At 34.9% G+C, this 13,842-nt stretch overlaps 1 pseudogene; it reads left to right on the top strand.

Moving 5' to 3' along the window:
* The first annotated feature begins 2,028 nt into the window (after positions 1-2,028).
* On the top strand, positions 2,029-3,687 carry LOC148551070 (uncharacterized; annotated as a pseudogene).
* The last annotated feature ends 10,155 nt before the right edge of the window (positions 3,688-13,842 follow it).

A 13,842-nucleotide genomic window follows, 5' to 3' on the forward strand; every position in this document is an offset into this window, starting at 1 on the left:
TGAATGAGATAATTTGAGCTCCCTGGGTAGATGCAATGAAGTGATTTCACTTGCTCCAGGTGAGGATATGAAGTATTGATATAGAATTGCTGAGACAGAATAACTGGTGATGGGTTTGGCTTATGATTCTGATTCTGATTTGTTGGAGAGTTAGAAAGTTGGGAAGTATGAGGAATATGAATAAGATTTAGCATTCTCTTATGATAGTTGCCTATTTATGGATTAGCGAGAACATAGGATGAATATTTGGTGAAAGGAAGTTTAGGATGCTTAGTGAGTTTTAATTACAATGCATTGTATTTATTTGGCACTTTTACCGTATTGGGAACCCATGGATCGGGGGTTCTCATTCTGTATATATCTCTTGTTTTTCAGATACAAGTCCAGGTGCTCAGAAGTGAGCTGTAGTCCATCTGAGAGATAGCGAAGATCTTTATACTCTCTACTTTATATTTTGCTTAGAATCTCTCCACCTTTATTTTGAAAAGCCAATATTATGTATTGAACTCTTTTGAACTTGCCTATAGAGGCCCTTATGTATCATTTGGGAGAGATTAGGAGTTATTGATGTCAACTACTTATATCCTATACCCTAGCCGGCCTAAACTTCGCGGGTCACGTCTAGTGGCTATCTACTTATATATGTCTACTTGTGCTATATATATACCTTCTGTCATTTTCTTATTCTCCTTTATGACTTTATCCTTATAATGATTTCGACTTCACGCTTTATCTTTTAGTGGTCAATACGTGAGTGCTGCGAATTCGTGATTTTATTTTTACTCCTTTTCAGGCTTCTCGATGAATACTCCTTTCAATTATAATTATAAACTATGTATTAAAAATCCACCTTGAGAGTTGTACCACCTTATTATCATTGACTTATAACTCGAGCATAAGGATTTGAATATTAGGGTGTTACAGTGTGATTGATTAAAGTAAGTTCTGTTACTATCTTACCTTTAAAATTCCAGCAAGGTCCAATGATTAAAGTCTACATGGATTATCTCAGGCTCATTAAAATTTGAGAAGATAATTGAATTTACAAATCTAGGGTTGATTAGTAGTGTTTCCATAAAGTAGTGGTTAATAAGAAAAGCTAAAAGATTACACAGCTATATACTTTAATTTATGTAATTTAGAAACCCTATGATGACATCTTTAATAATTAAGGTGGCATTGTTTACTTTCTAAAAATAGTATATCACTAGCTTGGTAAGACTAGTTTAGTGTGGTATAATTTTATTTATGGCAATTTAGTTCAATCTCTAAAAAATACATGTAATTGAATTATGGCAATTTAGTTACATATCATTTTAAATTCTTCAAAATTTTAGAATGCTCTATTGAAAACACACGCCAAGATTTTTCTCGAAAGTTAATTTCTTTTCTTTTGTAGCTATATCTCCAATACACAAAATACTAGATGTGACTCTCTTGACTCTAGTGAAGGAAGTAAGACAGTGAACCTTCATGCTTTAGGTATGACTAAGAAAACAACTTCTTGAATGTGAAACAAGTCTGTATATTTTGAATGTGAAACTAAATCATCAATCTATGAAACAGAACCCCAAAATAAGGAGGTTGAATATAAATTATCACCTTATCCCATCCCTTTGAAGCTACCTGATGAAATGCACGCCCTGGGCTCCTGTTAGAAGTTTTTTTTATAAAAATAATACTCTCTCTCTTTCTTTCTCTCTTTCTCTCTCTCTCTCTCTCTCTCTCTCTCACTCATTACACAATAGTTGATTGTTACAAGACTAATTTGTGTGTTCGCTCAGAGATTTTTGGTCCAATCCCTTCAATTTTTTGCTTGGAGTTCAGGTTAGTACAATTTTTGTGTTGTAAACTTCATTGATTTCTAGGGTATTGTATGATAAATGAAATATTGCTTGTGTTGTGTTGTTGCTTATATTGCATTGAAAACATTGATATGGTTAAATATTGATAGGGTGTTGTATAATAGATGAAATTTTGCTTATGTTGGATGATTTATAGGTACTAAAAACATTGAATTCGTAAGAAATGTCTTGGCACCATCGAGTGTGGATGTAAGGTTGAATCCAATAAGAGGGGGTATTAAACCTGAGTTTTATGACAAGGTTGAGGATTTTATAGAAACGATTAGTAAGTTAGATATTGTGAAGTGGAAAGAAAAGTGTAGATGCCCATGCGTTAATTGTAGATGCACAAACTATAAAGAGCTGAACATTATTAAGATGCATTTGTGGGAAAAGGGGTTTATGCCAAATTATTGGATTTGGACAGAACATGGAGAGATTGACGACACAGGGATTAATCAGACGGGTTTCAATAATTGTGGGAAAAGTGGTTCAGGAAGTGGTGCAAATGTGGAAGAATGTGATATATGTATGACATTAGCTGGGAAGACAACTCCAGAAGGTATCATGAAATGGTTTTCGATTCTGCTGGTCCAGAGGATCCTCATGTAGAGGCTAAAAACTTTTTTGATCTTCTTGAGGTAATTCAAAAGCCTTTATGGGAAGGTTGCGTGCACTCTCAACTATCGATAGCTGTTAGAATGCTATGCATTAAGGCCGAGGGAAACCAATCACAGGAATCATTTAAGCAGTAGGCCACCTTAATTAGGGAAATGGCTCCTGAGGGTAGTGCCATACCTAGGGATTACTAGGAGGCTAAGAAGTTAGTGCAAAAGCTTGTATTGAAGGCAATCAAAATAGAATGTTGCTCAAATAATTGCATGTTGTATCTAAAAGATGATGTTACTCTAACTAGTTGCAAGCTTTGTGAAGCACCTATATTCAAGCGTATTTTCGATGGTGGTTTTAAGTCCAAGAGAGTTCCTGTTAGACGGATGCACTACTTACCCTTAATCCCTATACTTCGAAGGCTTTATGCGTCAATAAGTTCAGCTCCGCACATGACGTGACACATCAAAAATCAACGTGATGATGGCGTGATGACCCATCCGTCACATGGGAAAGCATGGAAAAACTTTGACCATATCCACTCTGATTTTGCTTTGGAGCCTAGAAACATTAGGTTAGGTCTTTGCTCTGATAGGTTTGCCCCCAAATATCCAATTTAGCAAGCCTTATTCTTGTTGGCCCATAATTGTTATTCCATACAATCTACCTCCTGGGATGTGTATAAAAGATCCTTATTTGTTCTTGACTTGCTTAATACCTAGTACCAATAACCCTAAAGCCAACATTGACATATTCTTGGGACCCCTGATTGACGAATTAAATAATTTGTGGAATCTTGGTGTTTTGACGTATGATATTGTAGAAAAGAAGAATTTTGTCTTAAAGGCGGCATTAACGTGGACTATCAATAATTTTCTGGCTTATGGGATGTTGTCTGGGTAGATGACACAAGGAAGATTGTCATGTCCTATTTGCATGGAGGATACCAAGTCTTTTACACTCTCACATGGAGGCAAGGCATCATGGTTTGATTGTCATAAGAGGCGCAATAAGAATGATTTTAGGAAGAATAAAATAGAAAGTGAAGAGGCTCCTACCAGATTAAGTGGTTTGGAGATTTGGCAAAGGGTTAAAGGACTTGGGAAGATATCAGATAATGGAAAGTGGATCAAATCGTGAGAGTATGGTATTACTCACAATTGGACTAAGTAAAGTGTGTTTTGGGAGTTACCTTATTGGAAGGATAACCCGATTCGTCACTGTCTTGATGTAATACACATAGAGAAGAATGTTCTTGATAACATAATGAATACTATTATGGACACTGATAGAACTAAAGACAATGAAAAGGCTAGGTTAGACCTGGCTGAACTGTGCGAGCGTCCAGATTTACATTTGCAGCATGTCGGTGATAATTGTTGGTCCAAACCTAAGGCAGCTTATACTTTAACTTCTGAACAACAACAAGACGTGTATATGTGGGTGCAACAACTTAGATTTCCGGATGGTTATACATCTAACCTATGGTTAGTCTTCTCTCATTCTCAATCAAATTAGTCATTAACTCATTATTTTGCTCTCATAGAATTTCAGCATCATGCCTATATTAGTCAGCCAAACTGTTGTATAGACATCTCCCCTATTATATATTGGCATTATAACTGCTATTTGTTATTTTCAAAATTTCAAATATTTTAATGTGGACATGTTTATAGCAGTACTAAGACGTCTCAATTGTGTATAGCAAAATGGCTTGCTCTGTTTCTTTGGCTTAGCTCCCGAAAATTTTTGCTTTAAGCTCATTATTTACTCACTGAATTCGAATGTAATGTAGATCTCAATTTTCTGTGAATGATTAAAGTTGATTTTACTTATCTCTATTTGTATTCATGCCAATACACGACATGATTTGAACTTTAGTTTTGCAAATCTTGAATCCAAGATGGCAATTTGATGCTAATATTTGTTCTTGTATGTTCAGGTTGGCAGGAGTGATCCTTCCTTTCCCATCCAAAAGAAAAGAGCGAGCAGAGAATTTCTAAGAACAAAAGCGCATCTTCAGCCAAGAACAAATACTTTTGGTGCAGTATAATTTCCTTTATTTTAAGCATATTTGTATCAAGCTTGTTAACCGTCTGCTTCATTATTCTAAAAAAAAATTATTTAGTCTTCCTTCTTATAAAAACTTTTATCTGCCTATAAATCCTTTTCATATTCTTGTTTTTCGTCCATCCTATTGTAGATGGTTTATAGTTAAGGGTTTCTACATAGAAGAATGATGGGGAATACACATCTCTTAGTTTGATTTGTTTAGTGTTATAGTGTAGTGGAATGCAACTGCTATTGTTTGCATGTTTCATGCGGATATGAAATTCAAAAAATTTGAGTCAGACCTAGCTAGTTTTAGTTTTTTTATTTACAATTTAAGTTGAATTACTGAGACAGCTTTAAATCTTTTAATATAGATGAATAAAAATGAGATATTGTATTGCATATTCTAGATAAATAATCTACAAAGAAATATTGTAAACATATTTGATATTGATTTGAAATTACTCCCTGGAGGTTAGTCTTGTTTTGTTGCAAGTGTGTTGCACTGGTATGCGCTAGTAGGTGTGTTAAATCTTGATTAATATATTTAAAATTAACGATCCATAAATATTCAAATACCAGTTCATCAGTTAGATCTAAGCTACTTTGTTACTTTTCCCATTTATCGGTCCAATCAAGTGGACCCTCAAATAATTAATGTCATCCTTGTAGGTTGAAGATCTAGTCCTGTTAATTTTTTATTATGCAATTTATTCTTATAGATATGTTTTGCGGGGTAAAATGTTTAGCTGTTGTTTGTCAATCTCCTTTCTCTATTTTTCAATTGCAAAACATATTTTGCTATGCTTGTATTTGTTTAAAATTCATGGTGTGATTGATTAAAGTAAGTTCTGTTACTATCTTACCTTTAAAATTCCAGAAAGGTCCAATGATTGAGGTTTACATGGATTCTCTCAGGCTCATTAAAATTTGAGAAGATAATTGAATTTACAAATCTAGGGTTGATTAGTAGTGTTTCCATAAAGTAGTGGTTAATAAGAGAAGCTAAAAGATTACACGGCTATATACTTTAATTTATGTAATTTAGAAACCCTATGATGACATCTTATTTTTTAAACAAATAAGATTATCACCATCTCCGATTTTTATTTGTTAAGGAAAAATGTGTTGCCATGTACAAGCGTGATCTCCATGAAAATCTAGGCATTGTATGTTTTTTAAATTCTTTCTATATTTTTTTTATTAGCTTCTATGATCTTGTTCATGATCATTCTACTTTAATTTTTTTTCCATTTAAATTTTCCATCAAATTTAATTATACAAAGACTCAATTATATCGGAAGAAATTTCAAGCCCCTCGTCAGTATTACAAAATTGTAAAGCTTTTTTATATTTGAAATGCTTATAATGTAACTTAAAATAAGGAACCTAACGTCTAAGATCGAAAAAAAATACAATCTAACTTCACCTGAGCATGCAATTAATTTGGTAATTTGTAAAAAAAAGTACTTTTAACAGATCTTTTACAAATATGTTCAATGTTTTGTTTATTTATTTGAATGCATATAAAAGAAATCGTTTTCAACTAGATACTTCATAAATAAGCATAATTCAATTGAATGTGAAACTTTATTTCCCCTCCCTTCCCCCAACTTTAAGTAATCTTGGAACTTCCTACTTAATATTCAAACATTGAACATTATGAAATGGCATATAGTTTAGTTCTGTTTTAGCCCTTAAATGCTTTTATTTTCTAAAATCATCATCACATTTCAAAGTTTAAATCTTGAAATATACTTTCATACAATTACAAATCACATTATGATCTTTAATGATTATGATTCCATATACAATGCTCAATAATATGATGATGATAAAAATTCTACTCAATGAAAGCAAAGTTACACTACAAAAATAATCACTTTTAGCGGTCATTTATTTTGCTTTTAGCGGCAATAAAAATAGCCGCTAATACATTTACCGGCAATTAGACATTAGCCATCTTATGCTTCGCCGCTAAAAAGTTTTAGCGGTAATTATAACATTTGCCGGTAAAAGTATATAAGTTTTAGCGGCAATTTTTTGGCAATTTATATGGCCACTAAAAGTAATTCTAAGATTGCAATGTTATTCACTTTTAGTGGCCATTACTATTGTCGCCAAAACCCATTTTACCGGCAATTTATATGGCAACTAAAAATAATTCTAAAATTATGTTATTCACTTTTAGTTGCCATTACTATTGTCGCAAAAATCTTAAAACTTTTTTAATTATACTCACTCTTTTAGAAATAACAACCTATCCTTTTTCTAAAATTTCAAACTTTTACTAACAATTATTATTATTGTACATAATATAAATATACTAAAATTAATTACTACAAAATAAAATATTTTATTAAATTCAAAATATTTATACAAAAATTTCTCTTGAAAAGTAATAAAACATAATACAAATTTAAACAATAAAAATACTACAAGAAAAAAAAGGATTTAAGAGTAAATCTACATTATATACGCGAATTGCCAAGGCATGAAGGAATTGGAAGTCTTAGCCACAATCTCTTCAGCCTTCTGAAGGCTCCTTTCATTCCCTCTGCAGGGTCTGTCAGAACCAACTCAGCCCCGAAACAGAGTGATTCTTCTTTTGAGATTCATTGAAGCAGGCATTGTAATTTTGATCTTGTAACCCATGGCTGTGACCATGAAAGCTAATCCGATGCCAGTATTTTCACTTGTTGGTTCAATCAGAACACTCTTCAGCAAAATATGACAAGAGCCACATGTGGATAAGAAACAAATCAGATCATACATCTAAATAACCAATATTATCTTCCATCAGTCCACATCCTAGCTAGTTCTGCATCTCAGTTTTATCTAAAAGTAATAAACAGTAACACCAGTCAATCAAAGCCAAAATCACTTCCAAGCTTGAACAAATATCTTTATGTTATGAAAGCTTTTCACAGAACATGTATTTGAATTTGGGCTTACATATATAGTTTGTTCCCTCATGATAACTGTATACGTCAGAATTAAAGTGATAGCAGTGGAAAAAAGAAAGTAATAAAATAATGCTCAGGAAAACTTTAGCAATCCCTTCTCCCTGTCCGACCCTTATTCATTGCACTCCTTGTAGCCAAATAAACCTATACAAGTTAGCTATAATAACTTGCTTTTTACAACCTAAAATTGTTGAAAAATGAGTGTATATTATTATAAAAACTATGCAGATTAAAATATATGTGTAAATAAAGGACTACTTAGAGTTTGAAAACTTTAATTTATACATATAAAAAATTTAAATAATCCTGGAAAATATATAAAGCATACAACTAATAATATATGCCTTCATTACCATTATTATTGGACCAAGTGAAGCTTGAGGGACGATATTAGCTTATGAGAAAGCTAGAATTTGAAGAAAAGGATGTCACAGCCTTAACTCCTACGGCAAATGGTAAGAGATTAGACAATCTCTTCTTTGCGGAGAAAAAAAGAGGTTTTAATGACCTTGTTTCAACATGTCAATACGCATGTTTCAAAGCAGTAAAATGAAAAGCACTTGTTTTTCTTTTAATAGCAAGTGCTCAAATTCCAGAATAAATTGAATAAAAAGAGAACAAACTTACAAATACAAATTCCATCCCCAATCTTTCCCAGCCGATGATGAGTACCCTACTCTGTTCAGGAGTTAACAATTAATCAATCATGCACTTCTACTCCAATAAAAAAATGAAAGGCAAATAGGTGCTTATTATGTAAATAGTATATAGATTATTAGATCCCCCCATCTCCCCCAAAAATAACTCCTTAGTTCGTCATGATCATTTTCCTAATGATCCAAATGACATGGCAAAGTAGGCAAATATGTTGTCTCCTCTCTTTTTTCTTCACCCCTTTGTACACAGACAAGGCAGCCTATCCTTATCCAGCAAAATTAACTTCCCCCATATGGGTTTCCTTTTGAAACCAAAAACCTGATGCTTGAAATTCAAAAGATAAATACTGAGTGAAAAGGTCAACTATAATAAGAAAAGAAGGTAAGGTACCTATGGAAACAAGGGCAATGCCAATGATGAGCAAGGCAATAGTGATATAAGGGACTCTGTTACATGCTTGATAAACCACTATTTTATAGTTTATCTTGTGCTCAATTGAGTGGTTTTTATTAACTCTTTACCCACTTATTCATACTATTTGCATGGTTTTATATTTCCTTCCTAATTATGTGTTTTGATTGAAAATATGCTTCTTTGATCTTATATTTGCTTATTATTAATCCTCTCTTATTACCATTAGATGCCTTGATATGTGTGTTAAGTGTTTTCAGATATTATAAGGCAGGAATGGCTTGGAGGATGGGAAGAAAGCATGCAAAAGTGGAAGGAATGCAAGAAGTTGGAGAAATTGCTAAGCTGTCCAGCCTGACCTCTCTGCACTCAAATGGCTATAACTTTAGCTACAGAGGTCCAAACGACGCGGTTTCAGTTGCGTTGGAAAGCTAATGTTTGGGGCTTTGATTTGATATATAATATGCTATAGTTCCCTTGACGCTAGGTGACGCGACCGCGTGATCCATGCGGCCGCGTCGCAGTGACGAAAAACTAGCGTGGCAAAATCCGAAACCAGCGAATTCTGGACTGTTTCTGACCCAGTTTGCGGCCCAGAAAATACAGATTAGAGGCTATAAAGTGGGGGACTGCATCCATTCAAAAGAAGGCTTCCATAATTCATAATTTTAGGAGTAGATGTAGTTTTTAGAGAGAGAGGTTCTCTCCTCTCTCTTAGGATTAGGATTTAGGATTTCTCTTAGTTTTAGGAGTAGCTCTCAATCCCAGGTTCTTTATTTTTATTTATTTTTCTAATTTAATTTATGAACATCTATGCCAGATTTAATTTCTTTTGTTAATGCAATTCGAGGTATTTCAGATTTAAGATTGCTTTGCTTTATTTATATTGATGCTCTGTTTAAGATTGCTTTTAATTTAAATTAGATATTTTCTCCCTTTTGGCTTTGGTTAGGTAATTGGTAACACTTGAGTTGTCAAACTCAGGAGTGGTTGAAATTGGCTGATTTTGCTTTAGTTAGGATTGCTCTAACACTAGTCTCTCCATAGGAGTTGACTCGGACTTGAGGATCAAGCTAATTAGTCCACTTGACTTAACTAAGTGGGATTAAAATCCAATTCTCATCACATCTGATAAGGATAACAAGGACAGAATTTCCGGTTCTCATACCTTGCCAAGAGTTTATTTTACAGTTATTTATTTATTTTTATTGCTAAAAAATATACCTGTGCGCATTGCCCAAACTTCCAAAACCCCCAATTTACAATCTTCATAACTAATAATAAGAACATACCTCCCTGCAATTCCTTGAGAAGACGACCCGATGTTTGAATACTCGGTTATCAATTTCAAAGGGGTTTGTTACTTGTGACAACCAAAACATTTGTACGAAGGGATTTTTGTCGGTTTAGAGACTATATCTACAACGCGACTGTTTTTATGACATTCTTTACTGGCAAAAATCCTAACGTCAAAATGGCGCCGTTGCCGGGGAATTGCAAACGTGTGCCTTATTATTGGTTATTGTAAATATTTTTCTTTTCCTTGTTTATTTGTTTTTATTTTTGTTTTTATTTTTGCTTTTTTCGTAAATTAAGAGGTTATTGGTTTTTATTTAGTTATTAAAAAAAAATTTCAAAAAAAAAAAAATTCAGATTTTGATTTTAAAATTTTTATCTTATCTTATCTTATTTCAAAAATCAATTTTCAAAAATTCAAATTTCAAAAAAATTTAAAATTCAAATTCAAAATTTAATTTTCAAATTCAAATTTTAAATAACCTTTTAATTTCATTTTGTTTTTATTTTTGTTTTTAAATTTTTATTAGTTACTATGAATTCTCACCCCTCTCGCTTCAAGTTTGATTCCAATGTTGTTGTTAGGAATGGAAACTATAATTAAAATATGCATCAAAGTTGGAAGAATCAAAGATGGGAGGAGCCACAAGGATTTAATCAACCCTCATGGCAACAACCACCTCCATATGCCTATGAACCCTTTCCTCAACATAACTTTGGACCACCAAACTCACAAGCCCCTTTCTGCCATTCACCTCCATATGACCCTAACCCTCAACCACCATACCAACCACCTTATGAGCCATATGAACCATATATAGAACCACCCCAATTCCAACCCAATTACTCCCAAGAACCACCACTTCAATATTCATCATCTCCATATCCATCAATCCAAGAGCACTATGATCCTACTTATGAAAGCCGAGTGCATCAAGAGACAAAGGATCGTTTCAAGGAAACAGTGGATCGATTTCAGGCAACCGTTCAACAACTGGGGCAAGTATTAATTCAATGGACTTCTAGACGCTTAAATACATAAGGATCAGCCACAGCCCCATGTGGACAGTCTAGTGAAGAGCGTAGCATGAAGGAGATACTGGAGGCTCTAGTGGACAAGACAGAGCATGAATTCATACTAGAACAAGCAGAAGAAGCTGTCATCGTTCAAGAAGAAGAGTTGGTTGAAGACTTAGGAGATGCAGAACCTCCATGGGAAAGTCCAGTCATAGAACCTCCTTCCAAGACGGTTGAAATTGATACTGAGGAGGGTGTACAACCTCCAAAGCATATCATAGTTGAAGACTTGGAAGAGGTTGATCAAGAGATGGAGATTCAAGAAGAAGAAGCACAACCTCCCATGCCCCTGGAAAGCAATGAAGAGGAGATTAAATTGGAAGAGAGCTACCAAGAGGAAGAGGTTGAAATTGAAGAAGCTTGCAAAGAGGTGGTAATTATCAGAGAAGAGCACAAGGGAGTGGAACTTGCAATTTCATTAAAAATACCTCCCCCTAAGTTGCCATCATCCTTCACAACATTCAAGTGGGTAAAATTCATATCCCATAGCTTTCTAATCCCACTTGAATATGGGCTACTGGAGACGGATGGTCAACTTAGAGCTCTTTGTGGTATTAAGAGTAAGAGGAAGATGGCCAGTGGTAAGAATTGTCCTACAAGGTTCATCATGGTTGGAAGCTTTAAGTTCAAACGCAAGGGTTGGTATAAAGCTCAACTGAATGGGTCTAGGAAGCTGTTTGGTCGCTGCAGTGAGAATTCAGATCACCTTTCACCCGACTGGAAAAATGCAGATCGAGACAAGAACGGGTGTAAAAGTAAAGTTTGGGATCCTGGAATCTGTTCTGGCATTTGTCACCCCGGGAGCCTAAGAATCTGTTTGAAGCTTCTTAAGGGCTTTACATGCTTAGTTTGGGACCCCGGAGGACACTGGAATCACAAACATTGGTGGAGATTCCTGGATGAGTTCAAGCACAAGCCACCATAACAGGAAGCTCGCCAAATGTCCAACTTAAGGACTTTAACTAAAAGTGCTAGGTGGGAGACAACCCACCATGGTATGATCGTCCTTTTTCATGTTTTATTTAGTTTTATTTGTTTTTGAATTTTATTTTATTTTGTTATATTGAACCTGGAGTTTTGCATCACATTCATATTAACACTGCATTCTGCATTTTTCAGATTAAAAAAAAAAAAAGCGAGCACGCGACGCGATTGCATCAGCGACGCGTCCGCGTCGCAAGGAGATGGGAGACAATATTAATATGAACAGAGAGTTTCGCAGGATCAGTGCTGGAGGCGTGCCAATGGCACAAACCACCCCACGCGACCGCGTCGCTGACGCGACCGCGTCACCCACGCGGCCGCATGACCTGAAAATCGACGTCAAAAGGGTGCATGGCCGAAAGTTTAGCTGTAGTTGGGCTGGAATCGTTCTGGAAGTCCAAGCCTCACCACGCGAACGCGTCCCCCATGCGTCCGCATCATATCCCCATGATGGCCACTCACGCGATCGCGTCCCTCACGCGATCGCGTCACCCAGGATTTTGGCAATACTAAGTTTTGAACAGAGAGTTGTGCGACCGCGAGGCTGCACTCGCGCCACCAGCACAAATCAAGTCACGCGATCGCGTGCCCCACGCGTCTGCGTCGCCTAACCTTATTGCGCACCACGCGACCGCGTCACCCACGCGACCGCGTCGCCAGCGTCGCACAAACTATCCAGATTAGTGCCAATTTTCTTATCTTTTCTTCTCCGAATCCTTATTCTCTTATCTTTTCTTATCTCTTTCTTCTTTCTCTCTTATTTTCTCTCACTCCCATTCTATTTTATTTATTTGCATACTTTCATTCATTGCATATTTTTATTTTTTTTAAATTTATTAATTTTGGTGTTCAAAAGTTCTTATTCAACTGTTACATCTTTTATTGAATTACTTCGGTGCTTAATAACTTGTTTTACACTGTGGGATGATATTAATTATCTGCCAATGCCAATCTTTTATAATACTTGCACTTCATTTACGTTGCCACGAACTTACATTGTCTTTCATTACCCACTCTCTCCTCCCATTGTTGCAAATTTTTGCACTCTTGATCTGCCATGTACTTCTATTGTTTTCTCACTTGCATGTTGTAGCTACCATGTAATTGAGATCCTTATTATCTGGCATTAACACCTACATTTTATTTATTTATTTTCTATATTTTTTTGGGTTACTTTTTCTTTTCCCTCTTCTTTCAGGATGGCCACCACAAAGGGAGAGGAAAAGCTTCTTAATGGGAGAGACAAACAAGTTCCTACGCACATTCCTTGATGAGAAGAGCATCAGTTGAAGCAATCCGTCCACTTGCACATCTCAGCATGCACCGAGGACGGTGCAATCTTTAAGTGTGGGGAGGTCGATACCGATCTCCGTGGTTTAGTACTTTCTTTTCAACACCAATAATCTTATTTTCTTGTTCATTGTTGCATCTGCATATTTGATTGCATATTTATTTGATTTTGTGCATTTAGTTACTACTTGGTTAAAATAATAAATCTCTTTTTAAGATCCTATTTTTGAAAAAAAAAATTTTCACTAATTTAAATAAAAATTTTTAAAAATTTTTATGTGTTAAATTTGTTTGAAGTTGTATTTGGAACATGGTTTTTGAGTCAAAGAACACACAACCTGTGAGACTTTGAGCTTATTTACATGGTTACATTATTTAACCATAAATATTTTATTCCTGTGTGTTCCCTTCTCTATGATTGTAATCTATATTTTGTTCCAACCTATATGTCCATTATTTAGTATATTTACATGTTTGCATATGATTGAGGCCATTATTTGATTTTAGCTCACTTATCCCAAATAAGCCTACCCTTTAAATCACCCTTGTCAGCCACTTTGAGCCTTTTAACCCCCTCTTGTTCTGTATTTTACCACATCACTAGCCTTAAAGCAGAAAAAATAATTAAATATCCCAATTGAATCTTTGGTTAGCTT

Source organism: Arachis ipaensis, chromosome B7 (assembly GCF_059453495.1).
Source record: "Arachis ipaensis isolate K30076 ecotype BB chromosome B7, ASM5945349v1, whole genome shotgun sequence".
In the NCBI taxonomy this organism is placed as follows: Eukaryota; Viridiplantae; Streptophyta; class Magnoliopsida; order Fabales; family Fabaceae; genus Arachis; species Arachis ipaensis.